Source organism: Platichthys flesus, chromosome 4 (assembly GCF_949316205.1).
Source record: "Platichthys flesus chromosome 4, fPlaFle2.1, whole genome shotgun sequence".
In the NCBI taxonomy this organism is placed as follows: Eukaryota; Metazoa; Chordata; class Actinopteri; order Pleuronectiformes; family Pleuronectidae; genus Platichthys; species Platichthys flesus.
This window is the reverse complement of record NC_084948.1, coordinates 15849255-15862267: the sequence shown is the minus strand read 5'-3', so window position 1 is coordinate 15862267 and position 13013 is coordinate 15849255.

Below are 13013 nucleotides of genomic sequence, written 5' to 3'. Positions count from 1 at the left end.
ACTTTGAAATCTTTATTGTAGATAAACCAGGTAGGATGAACACAAACTTAATTCTGCACCTTAGATGAAAAAACATCTTCACACAGCATCCAGCAGGGAAACAATAAAAAGTGACGGTATATTGTAGAACTGTTTGAGGAGAACTCACTGATGATAAGGAACAATTCTGAATAGCTCCACTGCATCAACACAGGACAAGAGAACAGAACATTAAAAACAGGCAGGCTTAAAATGGCCATTGCACTACTGATGCTAAAGACATATTAAGGCCTACTGGGTTATAAAGTAGACCACATCATGTACTGTTCGCCTCTCATGAAGTAATATATATATATATATTGTCAGATGACATTAACAGCCTGCAGAGACAAACAAAACCCAGAGAGGAGAAAAAGAGATCTGAGACTGGAAAAGAGGATCCGAGGAATTAGAGGGTGCCTTTTGATATGTTTAGGGCAAATGAAGCATTGGTGTAGTTCAGCCCATAGGATTTTATGAGAAGCTGAAATTTAAAAACAGAAATGGAATAGATAGAGAAATGCAATATCAAAAGGGTATATTTGTTTGTGCGGGATGAAGAAACTAATACTGACACCGATGAAGCAATCAAGCCTGTTGTCACTTTAGCAGGAAAAGAGGAGAGATGACTCTTTCACCCCAATATGGGCCAGGGTAACGTTTACAGCGGGGGTGGGATACGCACTGTGTGTACACTATATACACACACACACGTACCATACATGGGAGTAGCCCAGTATAAGATCGCAACGTGTGTTTGACAGCAAACAAACACATGAGAAACATCAACACTGACCAAATGACCTTACAACGACTAAAGCGAGAGCAGGTGCACATAAGTTGTTCAAATGATATTAAAGGTGGAGGAAAATCAATATAATAAGTGTAAGAAGTACGCTGCCTTTTGGATGACTTATTCCTGATCCAATATTTGGTTAGGGAGGATTAATCTCCCTTTCACCTTAAAAACTAATTGAATAGTAATCGCCTCATACCCTGCATCCCAAAATACCCAACTCCTCGAGGGAAGCTTCACGTCTAATACATGTACGGGGATTCCAGAGACAACAACAGTTATAACAGCACGGCTCAATATCAGAGGGAGCTCCGCCGTAATTCTGGTGATGTACAAAGATCACATTCAGCAGAGCGTGGTGGCACATACAGATGGAGTATTTCCCCACACGGGCTTTTCCATCCTCATGGAAAACAGGTGCCGGTGCTCATCACTTTCCACCACACAGACAGCTGTGTAACGGAGCAGGCTTACTTGTTATATGAAAAACAATACCTTGATTTCCCCTCAGAAGACAAGAGCCGTGACCTTGTGGCCAAACGGGCTGACATACCCACAGAACAGATTCTATTCAGGCCTGAAGACGAGGCAAAACCATCAATATTAACCTCCCTATTGCGTAAATGTTTAAATTACATACTGAAGTTAGAGCTTAGGGAGGATATGGCAACAAATTATGCCAAGGTAAGCATTTTCACATTAGTCCATATTGATACTGATAAAAAAAATAATTTGCTCCTGGGAGAAGGTTTTGGTTTTAAACTCTTCAAACAGCGACACATTTCACAAATCTGAGGCAGATCGATTGCATTACACCTCCTCTCTGTGCCAACACAATGCATAAACAATATATCAATATATATTAAACCTTGAGCTATTGATTAAAATTATATTGCAATAATTATTGGTACTGTCTTCATCCCCAGCGTGAGGCAAAGCTGAAGCTAAATCAGATATTCATATGTGGATGAAAATAGTTACATTTAAACATACATGAACAAAGTGACAGCATGTCCGTGTTTTGAACACGAGCGGAGAGGATTTTTTGGTGGTGGGTTGGTGTTTGCACCGTGTGGGTAGGGGGAGCAAAAAGGGTGTAGTTCATTTAAGCCCCCCAGCATGATGCCTAAACAGTGGTAAGTAAATGTGACAATGAGGCCCAGGGGCGGCTGCTGCACCACAGTCTTGGCCTTGCTGTGTGGTCATGCATGCATGTCAGTGAGTGTGTGCTTGAGTGTGTTTGCATGTGCCACCATGTGTGTTTGTGTGTGTGTGTGTGTGTGTATGTGTGTAGATATAAGGAGGGAAGTGGAAGCACATATGAGACAACTCATGAACAGTGCTCAGCCAAGGTCGTGACTCCTCAGACTCTGATACTCACACTGGCATGGTATCTGTGTGCGGTGCTACTTGTTTTACTGCCAGCTCCATCATGGATGAGAGATATTAATGAAGGCAGAGTATCAGTTACACTAGAGGAACTTATATTATTTTGGATTTATTAACAAAGAAAGAGCCACAATGTCTTTTGTCTGCATTGTTGAATTATTCTTCGTAAAGGTTGCTGATGTCTGTAGGTGAAGTCCTTCAATATATACCATATTTATTAGGACAGACAGATAGATATATAGATAGATAGACAGATAGACAGATAGACAGATAGATAGATAGATAGATAGATAGATAGATAGATAGATAGATAGATAAATGCTTTTAAACACGTTAACATGTCCCCCTTGAGCCGTTTATATGATTAAAACAAATATTTTGAATGAAATAACCAGCAACACCATGACTGACTCAGTAACTTAATGCCAGTCTGAAAAATATAGACAACCAAGATTTGTGATCTCTCACACATAAGAAACCAAACCTATCAACCTGTGGGTGGAGCTCAGTATCTGGAAAAGGCTCCTCAAAGGCAGGTGAGCTGTGAGGGTGGAGAGATGCGGGACGGAGTCAGGGCCATATTGGTATATCTAAAGATAACAGTCACAAAATAAAGAAGGAAGGTGTTTTACAATCAAAAAATGTTGAGGTCACGAGGGACATATTTTTACGAGGGACATATTTTTATGACAAAGTACAAAGAAGATTTTTGGTGGGTGAAACTAACTGGGGTGGGACGTTAAAGAGAAATTCAAAAAGAATTCCTCAAAATCTAACATTTTTTTGAGTGTTATGTGCGACTTATTCACCAGTTGTGCAGTTTTGTACGACAGGGTACTACTGTCTGTATTTTCTGTCAATCCGACTCGAAGAGTGATCAAGGGGATTTCAGAAAGCTGCAGAAAGCCTCTGCTCCTGAAAAGGCCTCAACGCATGCATCCAAAGTCCCAGCCACAGATGTGGTGATCACATTGTTACCATGACAAAAACTCACAATGGCCAATGAGAAAACGGCCTATGCAAATATAATAATACTTTTCTTGGCATTAACATGGTAGAAATACCTCGCCATCTCCACGATATACACTCTATCATGGGCTGTCCAGGCTAATTAATTGAGATCAGATAGGTTACAATACTCAGTGCACTTCAGTGGTCATATTGATTCCATCCTAAGTTAAATCAAGTGCTCCTTGTGATTTATTAAAACATATTGCAGTACCACTGTGGTCAAGTCTGCATGTGATCCCTCTGATAACCATTGTCAAAAAATCTAAAATATTAATAACGATAGGAGGATGGAGCACGCTCTCCTTCACTTATGTCTCATCTTGCACCTCCTCCTCTGCAGGGCACTCACGCCACACATGTTCATATAAGTCCCCCCCCCCCCCCCACACCCCCCACTGTCCCTGTGGCCGACCCTGTCTCTGGCGTGTGTGCAGACGAGCTGGTTAATCCCTCGGGATGGGGCCGGTTGTTTTGACAACTCCTGTGAAGCCCAGTGTCTCTTACAACAAAACACAGACTGGCCTATCATCAGCAAAATGTCAGGCCTCGGCTCACTCCTTCATCACCCAGAGGAGGATCAGGTTGCCTTTACACTATGCGTCCCATTAACTCAGAATAGAAACATTCTCTGCACCGGTGTAATGATCCCCCTTTGTTTTCTAAGACAATGACACTGATAAGAGACAAGCTGCACTCGTGGCTCCTGATAGAAGTGTGTATAAGGTTACATGCTGCCAGGGCCAGAGTGAGGCAGCCCCTGCTCAAAGTTCAGAGCGGTGCACTTTTACCCTTGTATTAGTCCCCGTGGGATGAAAAGACACCTACAGGTCAATCAGCATGGGGACACATGCGCGCTCTTTAAATTAAAGACTGCTATAACTTGGGAGTGTGCCAACTGTGTCAAAGACTTCAGGGTTTAAGAGGATGTCAAAGGGACTAATGATAAAATAAGAAATGTGTGTCTGTGGAGGTCAATGGAAACGTAAAGGACAAAGGGTTAGTGGTTTGATTACCTTCGTTTGAAGACCACCCACATCAAACAGGCACTCATGGCACTATAAGCATGGCTCAATTATTTTAGAAATACATTTGTTTTATAGTATTTATAGTTATTAACTCATTTATAGAAACACATTCAAACATTTTTTCACAAAAAGTTAGATAATTAGACCAATACACCAATATTTGTAAATATAAAGCTACTGCCAGTAGCTGCTTGGCTTAGCGTAGTTTAGCTTAGCCTGAGTTAGCTTATAGAAAGAAAATTAACAGGCAGTTCTAAATAAACACATTTTTCTTTTTTGTCCATGTAAGTAGTAGTTATTGCACTGTCATATTATTATGAAAAGTTTGGTTTTAATTATTTAATTGATGCTATAAAAACGAGAGGATACCTCATGATTGACATGTAAGACTGACTCATGATTGGTCAAGCATGTGTATTGACGGGAAATTGCTCCTGCGATGCACTATTGCGCAGACTCTGGATGCACAAGATGGCGTCGTACGTAACCGGGATATTTTGGCTTTATTTCTGGATGGGGTGGGATGGAGATGCATCATCCATCTTTATATCCATCTGTGTTTATACGGTCTTGATGCTAAGCAAAGCTACACAGTTGTTTATAGTAGCATTACATGCATTACATAAGAGAGTGGTATCGATGCTCTCATCTTACCATCGGCAGAAAAGTGAACACGTATATTTTTTTCCAAAATATCAAACTGTACCTTTACTTTCTGTCTCTAACTCAGGGGTAACCAACTGGTCGATCACGATTGACTGGTCGATCTCGAAAGCCTTCAATGTCGATCCCCATAACAAAATCGGGACACATTGGGTTGTCCACACCAGAGCTGCTGGTATATCTACTTTATTTCCTCGGATAAAAGTTGGGTTATGTTCTCAACTAAATGGAGTAAAGCTAGAGTGTGAGGCCATTCATCTTCCTGTCTTGCGATAACAATCAAAGCCTTGTAACCATTTCAAAATAAAAGCACGCCAGCATTTCTGTTTACTGAACCCATTAATATGTGTAAAATGTATTTTGAAGTTTTTTTGCAGGAGTGGAAGATTGATGGCTTCATACAGTATATTACTAGTTTATATTTGTGTGCAAAGGACTACTTTTATACAAGGGAATAAAGTATAGTCACATCCATGGCCATTTTCAAGGCAAACCTTATTTTAAAACATGTGCTGGCAGCAGCAGCTCCACTGCAAAACATATTGAAGATACAAATTAAATATGAACCTCCTAAGTGTTTTTGGAAGATATGGGGGTGGTAGACCTCGGCTTACATTTTGAAATAAAAAGGCTCTTACTTGTTTTTGTAGTTTACATCCTAACTCAAATTACTGTCGGAATATATATGACAGGATTCCAGAGGGAGGACAGACCAACACACCCTGTATACTGTATTTTAACCTGTAAGACTTCTGCAGAGTGGACGACAGCACATGCACATGCACTACAGCAATCTTTTTCCCAACTCCCCCTCAATTCATGACACCAACACCCCAGCCAGCTACAGCAACCCCAGCCAGTTTCCCATTGGTTAGCCCCAAGGCACAGAGGAGCATATCTGTAGCCAACCTTGACGTGCTAAACTAGGACGCTGAAGGGGACAGAAATGGGAGGAGAGAGGAGAGGAGGCAGGGGAGCGGGTGAAAGGAGGAGATAGGGTGGAGAGGAAGAGGGGGGGGGGCATAATGAAAGGCTACTGGAGGAGTGGCAGAAATAAGGAGGTGAGGACGGAGAGCTGAGGGGGTGATGCAAAAGAGGGGAGCGAAGGAAGGGAGTGAAGGTGGAGAGAGTGAGAGAAGGCAGAGAAAGAGAAAAGGGTGGTGTTTTGGGTGATTTGTACTCCGGCTGCATATGCGCCTGGTCTCCATCTCCTCCATTCTCCGCTTGAAAACTGGAAAAATCAATACACCCACAGTCTAGTGTATCCCCACATGAACTGGATCATTAAAAATATATAATGAAACAACCCACCATCATTTTTCATCACTATTACCATCATCACGTATATCTGAGCGGGCACGGATATCAGTATATCACCAACATGGCTGTAACAATGTAATAACCCAATCAATAGCCTTCTAATTATTTCAGTGGCTCAGTTAATCGTCCAGTTAAAGCGGTCTCTCAGCCTTGACTCTCGGACTGGCACGCGGAGACAGGCTGCTTGTTATCAGACGCACACAGCAGATACTAAGCAGGGCTGTTGCAATAAGAATATCTGACTTCTCAGCTTCACAACTCAATCCAACTCAGGGTCGCAGTGTTGCCTAGTAACGATGGCACACTACTGACCTTATCTATGTGGTCATAAAAATGTATGAAGAAGCCCCCCCCTTCCTCACCGATCGCCCCCAGTCCTCCACCACCACCCTCACAGCCCTCATCTCCACCTCTCTGAGTAGCATCCACCCAGGGGGGCAGGCACCCTCACTGCTCTCCTACCCCTGCCAGGGAAGCACTGCAGTGGGTTTTATCTGCCCAGGAGCTCCCCTCTCTTGTATTATGGAAGGGGAGGGGGGCTCGGAAAAACGTGTACACACTTGAACCTTTTGCAGAAACACAATGCACATTTGTGCACTGGACGCGCACACACAGAGCAGAACAGATACGGCGCTGGTGGGCGGGTGGTGGGAGGCTGGACGGATGCAGATTGCATGCTATGAAACTGATAGATAGCTGTAAGAACAGAGGGACACAGTCAAGCGCAAAGGAGACTCAATACCACACCGCAAGGTGAGTCGGTGCACCAGCCTTCTTGAGAATATTACTTCTGAGTGGAATTTCTGCTCTACCTAGCTGAGTGTGAGAAAATCACAGAAATACAATAGACTTACCTCTGCAATGACGTTCACTAATATGTTATTTGTGAAAGCAGTTTGCTTGTGAGGAATGAGATGTATCTGATCTCTTCTCACCTCACGACTCCGAACAGCCAGGTTCAGCTTTTCTAATTGGCTATCACCTTGGAGACGCCCATCCCAATGAGGAAACAAACTCCAGGTGTTGCACCTGGTTTAAACTCTTGGAGTCGCCAGGGGACTGTGACACATCCTTTAGGCACACGCACGCACACACACACAAACACACACACACACACACACACACACAGAGACAGACAGACAGACAGACAGACAGACAGACAGACAGACAAACACACACACACACACACACACACACACACACACACACACACACACACACACACACACACACACACACACACACACACACACACACACACACACACACACACACACACACACACACACACACACACACACACACACACACACACACACACACACGTATACGTTGGTTCCTACTGTCTGCTGTACAGATAGCAGCCAGGCTAATATGCCGAGACTCTGAGAGAAAATTCTACGCAGACAGTTTCCCACTTAATTATTTAACTAAAGATTTGAAAAACAGAGTCAGGAAGTTCACTTTTGTTTGTAAACAAATTATTATCAAATTATCCAGCAAGATGTCATCGGTAATTGTTTTTCAAGAAAGTTGAACTGAGGGCAAATAAACATGGCTGTAATAAAAAAAAGAAAAAACAACCTTTCCATACACTGGAGGATATTTGACAAGCATCAGATCCTTAAAGACAGGCATCCAGTATAATAAAAATATAAACTCAGAGAAGCATCCCTTTGTCTCTTCTCATGGGATTAAACAACCATTCGCCCCTGGTCTCATGTGACTCCAAAGAAACTAAACAATGGTTGTTTTTAAACTTAGCCTCAGGAGACTCCAGTGACTCTAACAGCTGTCATTACAACAGCCAGGAGCACTAATGATCCAAAAGACATCCCTGGCTTTAAGAGTGACCACACAGAGGTTACATACATGGGTCTCTCCACCAGTCAGTCAGAACTGGTTTACAGGTAAAACATCCACAAGTATTTTCAACAAAGCCAAGTTACTCTCACTTTGATGCCAAAATATCGATCCCAGAGTTCTGTAGAGCGGTTTTAGCCATGAACTCTGGGAAAATGTCTGGACATTATTTAATAGACATTTTATCGCCTTTTACATATGAAGAACACAGTAGACGATGGTCCGGGTCAGACTCATTCACAAGAGGAAAATGTCTGAAACATCCAGGAATAGAGCACGCAGCAGGCCGGACATAACAATAATCACCCGGATCTCATTGTCATTTCAAGTTTGAAATCTTCGTCATGGCCTTCTTTGTGCATGGCTACTTAATACTGAGGGAGTTGTGGAAGTTGTATTCATTTAGTATTTTTTCAGTTTTGCGTGTTATAAGAGATGCCGACTCGCTCACTCTGAATTTTATGGAAAATGTCAGCAGCAACTGACTCGTACATTTGTGTTCTCACTTACAGTCCGACTGGAAATGGCAGGAAATTGTCCAGAGATCATTGCTTGTCTGAAAGCAGTTTGAGTCCTCATGCAAGTTGAGTCACTTGCATGAGGTAATGAATCCAGACAGATTCAGATTCATTTGACTTAAAAAAACTGCACAATTCTTAGGTGAGCAACTCATTATAAGAACCGCTTCGTTAAACTGATCCTGGTACAGTTGCTCCATCACGAAGTTGACAAACAGCATCTCAATAACGAGGAGATGGCATCCCGCCACCGCTCTCCTGCAACATCTGCTCTGCGGCGCCCAACACGCCAGGTGGGATCTCTGGTGTCTGAACAAACACAGAAGCCATATGTGTGTGTGTGTGTGTGTGTGTGTGTGTGTAAGTGTTACAGTGACTAGACAGACTTTTGAGGGCAGGAGTACTAGGTGCCTTGAGGCGAGAGCGGAGCGGGTGGCAGGGCTCCTGACTCCCACCGAGGCCTGTTCAGATGCTAGCCTCTGTGACTCATCTACGTGTCACTAATGCTTTCCCTGTGAATGAACAAACAGACACAGATACGCTGCAGTGAGCCAACGCTACCACCACGGGGGGAATAGAAAAAGTGTGAATGGCCTGTGAGACTAGCATGAGCCATCCCTTAGTCATACTCGCCGCCGTCGGTAATTGATCTGAAGGAAAAGCAAAATAAACAAGCTGCTTTTGGTGAGGCTGGAAATGCCCACTGTGCTACCGGTGAGCGAGCAGTGATGTACCCATGCACCTGTTGTCTGGCTTGTCCCCCCCCCCCCCCCCCATCCTATCCAGCCTCACCTCAGTTAGGCAGCTCTTCTGCAGCAGCAGCCCTGAACGTGTACACCTTGTTAGGAGGCTGACAGACCGGGCGAAGGGAGAGACAGGGAAGTAGCTTGTTATGGAGAGCAGGCAAACTACATGTCAGTTCCTGCTAAAGCTGAGAGAAAAGGGACAAGGAATCACCAAGATATCTAAAAAATGCAAAATCTCTATTAACTGAATTTATAAAGCAATAATCATTATATTAATTTAAATAAAACGGATCAAAGAGCTATCTGACGCCTCTCTGATAATAAAACAGTTTGGTATATGACTCGGTCGACCTGAGGACTTTGACCACATACCCTGAAATCTCCACTGTGCTGCTCATTCAGCTCCGTCATGTGCTGTAATTACACTGCATTTGATATCAAAGGGAAATGCTAACAGAGTCAGCAGATCTCAGATCAGCATTATAGGCGTCAGTGATCGGACTGTCCGTGAGACTGCCTGTCACAGTCCGGTGTGTGATTCAAGACTGCACAGCACGCTGTTTGTCAATCTACCTGGTGCTTGACTGGGCTATATTTCCTTTTTTAAAGTAATACAGCTTTTATTAAATGTAAGGCTGTATTTAAATATCATTTTATTATTATTATTTTAATTATTTATCTGGGATGTATTGAGAATCGTTCTTTGAAAAATACTTTTCATGTTCTCAGGTTCTTAAATCGTAATTAAAATGTATTCTTGGCCGGCTCAGCACTGCATCCCAAAATTGAACAGAGTAACAGTGTGACTGAGTTGGGTTTGTGAGAAAGTCCTTGATCATCTGAGAGTCACATGACTGACTGAGGCAGAGTGCTGGGAGCTTCCCACAGGCCTTCTATCTTTCAAAAGGAAATGGCCCAGACGGTGTGATGAACTCCATTCGTTACTTTCTTTCAAAAAACAAAAGACACGTATCAATGATTTTGATTTGATGTGTGAATAGTTCATGTCTTTTATATCCTCTCTTGTATACTCCGCTGGCCCTGCGAGCTCAATGCTCCGTGAAACACACGTGGATAGACAAAAACGCAAGCAACTGAAGAAAACATCTTAAAAGACACATCCAGGTTCTCTGCTGCTGTCAGTCCAGGGCTGGTTCCTGTTCCTGCCCGTGTGTGGCTGACTGGCAATAGCTTCCGGATTCCTTCTCTATAATCTCCCTTTTTAACGCCACTATACCCCCTTCTGTACGTAGGCACTGGTTAATTCATCCAGACCTGCCAGATCGTCACATGAAACTTCTGTCAGTGGTTCACTTTGGGGGTCAAGTGCAAAATTTGGTGCAACTTGGCCAGTGGGTGGCGCTTTTCTAAAAAGTGGAAAAACACTGAAAAGACGACATTTTCACATTGTATGGAATACTTCTCCAGTCAGCTTTGACCTTTGACCTAGAGGTCCAGTTGCCCGACTCATGACAGGACGTCGGTCATGAGTTGCTCAGAGGGCTTAGACACCTTTGACCTCTGTGAGCAGATCTAGATTGAAAATTAAGTTTTAGCTTGGAATCATAATGAACCAAAACTGCACTTAATACTAAATTATGAAATTGAAATAACTTGCAGAAATATTCTTCTTTCCACATACTTCTACATGCAGTTCTCATAATTGAAATTCCACAAATTTCTGCCAATATGATGTGACCATTGAAAGGACTGCTGACATAATCGATATTGAGATGCATCAGCAGCAGAGTTTATTGAGCATTAATGATGGATAGATTACTCAGTAATGGAAATCAAAATGAGTTGCAGCCTTATCAGCGAGTTTCTCACCTCGCCATTGGATGATACATTATCCAGAAATTATGAATACATGAAGTGGCATGTGTAAAACTTTCAAAATTATATATTAGCACAAGACAGGGTGTTATTTAATAGCATGCTGTTCATTATAAAAACATATGTTGAATCAGGTAATAGAAACGGATTATAGCAGCTTTATAAAAACGAACACTGTTGGGGTTAAATTCAACCAACCAGTTGAATGCACTGAGTGAAAGGAACAAATCCTAAATATGTGGAGTTTACGCCTGTGATGGGGTGGAGATGTGTGAGTTTTGTTAAGGTGAAGGAGGAGCGGCTGCATATGAGATCATGTGGAGTGCTCTCCTCCTTCCCTCTCATCAGCTGTAATGATCAGAGCCGTGAGGATTAGGCACCAATGTCCCAGTAAAGGAGCTTTGCACTGCCAAATGTGGGACCACTGGTTCTGCTAAGCCGCCTGAATAGCTCACACACAGATGATGCTACAGACTCCTCAGATTGGATTAAAGGCACAGCAGTGGTGCAGAGCGCCTTGCTGTGGCTTATGGAGGAACAGCAGGAAGGACTCTGACTCCGAAAGCCCATTATTAAAAATGTAACCGTCACAAATGCTGCAAAAGTAGAAGAGAGTCATGCAGAGGCGCCAGTCCTAATTCTCTAACAAATTATTTTGGTTCAACTTCAATCCATTGTTTTATTAAAAACTGAATATAACCACTGAATAAAAAAGCTTTGACTGACTTAACTTCTAAGAGTGTGTTTGACTTGCCTGATCATTAACAAAATAATCTTCTTGGGTTGATATATTTGACAATATTTATACCATGTATGCTGTTGTTTGTGTACTAAAGGTTTGGCAGTAATTCACCTTTTTTATGAAAACATCACAGGCCTCTATTTACTGGATTTACAATGATTGTATAGTTGCCAAAAATGAGGTAATGAGCCAGCAACAAAAAGTTGATAAACCCTATAGCCCAGGGGGATATAACACACATGATCTACTGCCGGATCCGCCGCATTTTATGCACAGCAACAGAAAAGTAAACAATGAATCCCTGGTTCTCTCCTGTTTTGATACTCTCAGGCCATGGAATTACCTCAACGTCCCATGCAGGGAAGGAGAAGAAACCGGAATTGTGCTTAAATGGGTCATTCACAAGACCCAGTGCATGACAAGCAATGCACCAGAAAGATTCATTTTTGTGGTCACAGTCTGTCTCCGCATCATTCAGGTTATTGTAGCTATAGTTGATTAACTTCAATTGGCGAGCTGGAGAAAAGGAGATGGGGGCGAACATGTGACACAGTGTAGCCGCGGACTAATGAGGAAGTCGAGGCGAGACAGTGGCCGGCTCTGTGTGCAACAGGCTGCATGGAGAAGGCCTGTGACATCGATCTTGCCCTAGTACTGGGATCGTCTTCCTCTTTCTCTGAACTGTCAAAGGAGCAAATTACACTGTCCCGGCTCAAACATGCAAAAAAAACAACATCTGGGTTTGTATCTTGATCAATTAGATGTACTGTCTGTTTTTTATTCATGTAAACAGATTAAATAAAAGAGATTTTATCCCGGCCGCTGGTGCTTGGGTGCAGAATGGAAAGACAGGCGTTTTCTGAGGTGATGCATGTGATCGCCGTATACGTCGATGCAGAATCGCATTATTTCCGAATGACTTCAACCTTATTCAACTTCCTGACCTTGATGTGGTGATCGAGTTCTTCATGTATGGTGAATGAATGGGGCCTTGAAAAATACTTTCATACTAAATTGTCCATGCTTTAACTTAGTGTGCTTTAAATACAATGGGAGGGAAAGTCTCCTATAGATATTCATTCTTTA